General features: G+C 35.7%; 1 pseudogene; it reads right to left on the bottom strand.

The window, feature by feature from the left end:
- Positions 1 to 2,252: 2,252 nt before the first annotated feature.
- Positions 2,253 to 2,588, bottom strand: LOC141493863 (eukaryotic translation initiation factor 1 pseudogene; annotated as a pseudogene).
- Between the last annotated feature and the right edge of the window lie 4,199 nt (positions 2,589 to 6,787).

Below are 6,787 nucleotides of genomic sequence, written 5' to 3'. Positions count from 1 at the left end.
AATTATTTGGAGATGAATGAACTGACAGAATTAAAATATTTAACTTTTAAAAAATAGATAAAATAATCCCTAGGCAATATAAAATACTTGGGGTCTCCATGTCAAGAAAAACCCAGAAATTCATATGAACAGCATTACTTTTAAAAAAAAACATTTTGATTAATTAATTTATTTTCATTCACATGTACATGCATATTTTTAAGTTACAAAATTTCCTTCAATGCTCCATTCCACCCCTCCTCCCCTTAGCAGCATATGGTCAGGTTAGCATTGTACATACATATTTCCATAAACATGTTTTCAGATTAGTAATTGTTAGTAGGAGGAATTAGGATTAAGAGAAAGAGATACATAAGAGATAATTTTTTATAAAGTGTTCAACAAATTCTGAAGGGTTTTTTGGTTGTGCTTTGTTTTCTTTTGTTTTTCTTCCTCTGGATGGGAATGATATAGTCTGTAACCAGTCTAATACAGTTTTCCTAGCTCTCTGTACTGCTGAGAGGAGCTGCTTCCATTGAGGTTGTTCATCTCACAATGTTGTTCTCTTGGTTCTACTTCCTTCACTCAGGATCAGATCCTGTAAGTCATTCCATGCTTCTGCAGAGTCTGACCATTTATGGTTTCTTATAGAACAATAGTGTTACATAGTTTTCAAATACCATAACTGTTCAGCCATTCCCCAATTGATGGGCATCCCCTCAATTTCCAATTCTTTGTCACTATAAAAAGAGCTGGGGGCAGCTAGTGGCACAGTGGATAGAACACTGGCCCTGGAATCAGGAGTACCTGAGTTCAAATCTGACCTAGACACTTAATAATTTCCCAGCTGTGTGACCTTGGGCAAGTCACTTAACCCCATTACCTTAAATAATTTTTTTTTAAAAGAGCTGCTTTGAATATTTTGGAACATGTAGGACTTTTCCCCTTTAGCTTCTTCTGGATATAGATCTAGAATTGGAATTGCTGGGTCAAAGGATATGAACAGTTTTATTGCTCTTTGGTCATAGTTCCACCTTGCTCTCCAGAAAGATTGGATCCACCAGCAATGCATCAATGTCCCAATCCTCCCATAACCTCTCCAACATTAATCATTTCTCTTTTTTTCTCATCTTGGCCAATCTCATAGATGTGAGATGATATCTCATTGTTGCTTTAATCTGCATTTCTCCAATCTTTATTGATTTGGAGCATTTTTTCATCTGATTATATAGCTTTAATTTCTTCATTTAAAAACTGTCTTTTCATATCCTTTGACAATTTATCATTTGAGAATGTGAACATAATTACAAAACACATTTTACACCAATAAATCACAACAAAATATTTGGCAATATATTAATTACTCATGCATAGCTTTATCCAATAAAATAAAAATGACGATCCTACCTAAATTAACTTATTTATTCAGTGTCATACCAAGCAAATTACCTAAAAACTCTTCTATAGGACTAGAAAAAGCAATCACAAAACTCATCTGTGAAAACAAAAGGTCAAGAATATAAAGAAAATCAATGAAAAGGGGTGGGGGGGAGGCAGTATAGCTTTACAAGATCCAACCTGTATCATAAATTGAAAATAATCTAAACAATCAGAAAATGCTTAAGAAATAGAGTGATGGATCAGTGGAATCAATTAGGTACACATGACATAATACTAAGTGACTATGGTTAACTACTGTTTGATAAACTCAAAGTCCTAAATTTCTGGGACAAGTGTTGACTATTTGACAAAATCAGCTGACAAAACTTGAAAGCAGTTTGATAGATTAACTACAGATCAATATTTTACACGGTATACCAAGATAAGATCAAAATGGGTTCATGGCTTTGATAGAAAGAGTGAAATGATCCAACCACTTGAACAACAATCTGGAACTATTTCACAGGGCTATAAAATTCTGGCCATCCTTTGACCCAGCAATATCACTACTACATACATATCTGAAAGGAATCAAAGAAAAAGAAAATGTACAAAACTATAGAAGATTTTGGGCTGGGAAAGAGTTGAAAGGATTTCCATCAACCAATGAAGGATTGAGCAAGATGTGGTATTTGATTTTTGTTTTGTTTTGTTTTGGCTCTTTGCAGTTTATTGCACGAATGAGTTACACTACTCCAAGTTTAACAGAGGGCCCCAAATGGTTACATTATACAAACTGGGAGGTTTTTAAACTTGTGTCAAGGCAAAAAAGGGATTTTTTTTTACTAATTGCCAGGAATCCTCACTTAAGCTTCAGTGAGCCACAAGCACTTTTAAAACCCATGAACCTTCAGCTGGTTGTCCTTAGCCAGTCCAGCCTCAATGAGGAATGGGCATATGTTCTTGCATTGGTCACCTGTAGCTGAATTACTTCCCCATATTCTGGATGCCCAATTGCAGTACTTTTGCGGCAAATTTGTTCTTGAATTCCTTCACTAGTTTCTTATCTTAATCACCAGTGATCCCTTGGACAGTATTGAGGATCTTCCTGCCATTTCTTTACTGAATTCTTATATAGATATAATCCTCAGTCCCAGCTGGAAGCAGGTCATCACCCTTATTTCACCAGTAAAGGGGTAGAAAGAGTGGAGATTCTGGGTAGGGGACATACCATACGATTCCTTGGTGGAAACGGTCTGCTGAAGGTGGCAGGAGAAGACCGGTGAGTGGGACAGAGCATCAGGAAGAAAAGGGGTTAGAGGGGGAGGCTGCTGAGTGCTAGGTGGCAGCTCAGTGACTGGGGTGTTATTTGATTTTGAGAGACTACTATTGTGCTTATAAGAAATGCAAAACAGGTTACTAAAACAAAAGCCTGGAAAGACATGAACTGATGCAAAATGAAGGGAATAGAACCAGAAGGATACGTTACACATTAACAGCAATATTGTTTAATGATTAACTGAATGCCTTAGCTATTCTGAATCACACAATGATCTGAACATGTTCAGAGGATTTAAGAAGACAAATCCTATCCACCTCCAGAAAAAAGAACAGATGAAGTCTGAATGCAGATTGAATCATACATTTAAACTATTTTTCCTACATATTTTTTGTAAAATGGTTAACATGGAAGTATTTTTTGCCTGATTTCAAAAGCATAAATGATATCAATTAGTCTCACAGTGGGTAAGAAAGGGATGGTAGAAAGGAATAGAAGTTGAAACTCAACATTTTTAAAAATGAATCTCACAAATAATGATTTAAAAATATAAAATAAGGTCCAATATAAATGATTTCCCATGATAATCTCATCATCTTTCATGGATTCAATTATTACCTTGATGTTGATGGTTTTAAAATCTACTTATCCACCTCCAACCACTCAACTAACTTTCATTTTTATATCTCCAATTACCTATTGAATATTCTAAGAGGAGAGTTCAAAGAAATCTCCAATTTGAAAAAAATAACCAAAATGGAATCCTTTATCTTTCCCATCAAATCCTCCACACTTCCTAATTTTTTTATTATTGTCAATAAACCCACCATATTCCCAATTACCTAGTCTCACCATCAAGGCATCACATTCAATTCCTCACTTTCTCAGGGTCCACAAATAATCTCTTGACAAGACCTGTCAATTTTACTTTTATAAAAAAAAATTGTATATACAATTTTCTCTCCTCTGACTTCCAGAACTATGGCGCAGACCTTTATCACATCATACCTTCTTTATTGCAAGAACATTTTGGTGGGAATCCCAGCCAAAAATCTCTTTCCATTCCAATTGGATTCACATTTATCTTCCTAAATTACAGATCATGTCACCTTCAATAGTCTTCTTACACCTCCTCCCAGCACACACATACTATATAATTCAATGACATTAATCTTGTTTTTCCTACAGTACACTCAATTTTCTGTCACCATGTTCTTGGTTAATCATCATTATCATTCCTGGAGTTTTCTCTCTTCTATTCTCTACCTCCTGGTTTTTCTGGTTTCCTTTAAGTTACAGGTAAAATCTCAGCATCTACATGAAACCTTACTCAATCCTCTAATTCTAGTTTCTTCCCTCTATTAATCATTTCAACTAGACTGTATGAATTTTATTTGAACAGTTTTTCTTTTTTTTTATCCTTTAGAATGTAAACTCCTTGAAGGAAAAAAACGTCCATTTTCTTTCTTTGTTTCTTTAACACTTAGCACAGAGTTGGAAAACATTTAATAAATGCTTGCTAACTTGACTTAATTTGACTTGATCTAGACCCATTATATTTCCTATCTTTCTCATTTGAGACTGAGATTTGGGAGTAAAATACGGTGACTCCACTATGAATGGTGAGGGGAGTTTATTGTTATAGAAATATTGACAAATGTATACTATTTTTCATTAATTTGCCATTTTCTTTTCAGTTTGTTTTATAAATCCTCTAATGACAATCTGCTTTATGTGGATCTCTTCTCAAGTTTTCTGTGGGCTAGTTTATTCTCTGTACTAATTCTTGATTCACTGATTTAGGAAGTTTCCTATTCTTTTGGCAGAAATCTAATCATAGAGAAAGTGATTTCTGGATGTTTGGGTAGTTGGGATGATTTGTTGAAATCTAATAGTGGACAGGTTAGGAAAAATTAGATGAAATTTCCCAGAAAAGAAAAAGGATACTCTACAAAAATTACAAAGTAGAATAACCTAGTGAACTCAAATTGAAATATATCAATTTTTTCCTCTGTAAATAAACATTTGAAACACTCTAAGGTGAAGGAATAGGGAGATGTTAATTTATTTTTTAAAATTTATTTATTTGTTAATTTTCATCCATTTGTACATGCATATTTCCAAGTTACAAAATTTGCCTCCACCTTCCCTTTCTACCCCACCTCTCCTCAGCAGGGAATAGTCAGGTTAGCATTTTACATACATATTTACAAATTAGTAATTTTTGGCATGAGGAAATAGAATTAAATGAAAGAGATACATAAATAGAACATTTTTTTAATTAAGTGTTCATCAAATTCAGAAGGGTTCTTTTTTTTTTCCTGTGTGTTGGGAGATATTTATTTGTGCTTACAAAGAAAATACCAAAACTAGCATTGCATCTATGACTTATTTCATATTAGCCTATAATTTATTTCACATTTGGCAGGCTATAATGAGAATTTTATACTGAAGAGTTTATCAGTCATAAGTTTTGTAGCTTTCCAGTCACTTTTTTGATTAATTGGTATGTATACTTTATTCTTGATAAACATTTATGTCCCAATGTGATTTGAATATAATCCTTGATAATTTCCTTTTAATCTAACAGCAATTTTTGGTCTGCAAACTATATAAATTAAATTTTATAATCAGTATTAGGAAGTTTCTAGGACTGCCATCACTACAATGAAAAACTCGTGATATCATGAGCTTTTCATTGCAGTGATGGCAGCCCTGGAAACTTCCTAAAACTGATTATAAAATTAAATTTGTATATTTTGCAGATATATATATATATATATATATATATATGGTGTGAATCTTCTGATAGATGACTGATTAAATATATGTTCAAAATAAGTTCTCAGGAAACATTAAAAAATTCCCCAATTCTCTATTTCAGATGAGTTGCTTTTTATATAATATACTTTTCCCTTTTCCCTTTTCCACATTTCTTTTTTTTTAATATCCTGAGATGTCCCTTTCTTCTCCTTGACTTTACTTTTCTCATCATGCAATATTATGTTGCTTTGAAAAAGTCTATGAGAACTTCTGGCCAAGATGGCAGAGAGAAGACAGGCACAGTTCTAAAGTCTCCTGATCTCTTCCCCATTTATCACATGAAACAAACCTCTTAAAAGAAATCTGACCCACAAAACCCAGAAAGAAAAGCCAGGAGAAAGAACATCTACCTCGGATTAGTCTCCTGCAGCAGCTTTGGCCGAATTCGGGCCGGTGAGTCTGGGCTCAGCGGGAGGATCAGACCCAGAACAACCGGATTAACAGCTGAATTGGAACCAGGAGTCTGAGGGCCCAAGAGCTGGACCTGCTGGATTAGAGGTGGGGGGTGGACCACGGGGGCATGAGTCTGCAGGGGAGTGGAGGCACTGGTGTTGAAGCTGTCCCCTGGGAGATCTCGGACAGGACTAGAGGGAGAGTTCTGGAGCAGGAGAGCAGCAGACACCATCCCTGTCCTCCTCTGATCTGAGTCCCATTACAACTCAGACTTCTTCCCTAACAAACAAATGCAAACTACTTCTGCCTCAGACCCCGGTGTGTGAGCAGAAGAACCGGCCCAGCTGAGGAATGACCTAAGGCCAGGGTAAAGCCCACCATTGATTGAAGGCAAAAGAATTAAATAGCTCCAACTACTCCCTTCAAGGAAAGGGAGAAGGCCTCAATCAAGGTCACAGACACTCCAGAGAAAACAACCAGCACCTCCTATGGGCCAGCCAGGGAAACTGCACTCAGTGAGTAAAGGCTTTAGCGATCCTAAGACCCTGTGAACCAGCCCCTCCCCAACTCAGGGCTTAGCAAAATGAAGAAGGGTCAGTGGAAAGGTGGATCCATAGAAAAATTCTTAGAAGGGAAAGACCCTAACTCAGAGAGACCTGGAACCTCTGAGGAGAATATGATCTGGTCTTCAGCACAGAAAGACTGCCTTGAAGAAATAAGGAAGGAGTTTAAAAATCAACTGGAAAATTTGGGGGAGACAATTAATACCTTGCAACAAGAAAACAAAACCTTAGAAAGTACAATTGGACAAATACAAAAGGAAAATAAATCTCTCAGATCTTCAAATGGGCAAATGCAAAAAGAAATTAATTCTCTCAAAACCTCAATTGGTCAAATGGAAAGCTCTTTCAAAAGTAGAATTGACCAATTGGA

Source organism: Macrotis lagotis, chromosome 7 (assembly GCF_037893015.1).
Source record: "Macrotis lagotis isolate mMagLag1 chromosome 7, bilby.v1.9.chrom.fasta, whole genome shotgun sequence".
Taxonomy (NCBI): domain Eukaryota; kingdom Metazoa; phylum Chordata; class Mammalia; order Peramelemorphia; family Peramelidae; genus Macrotis; species Macrotis lagotis.
Note: the sequence above shows the minus strand (reverse complement) of the source record. Positions and strands in the feature narration are given on the sequence as shown.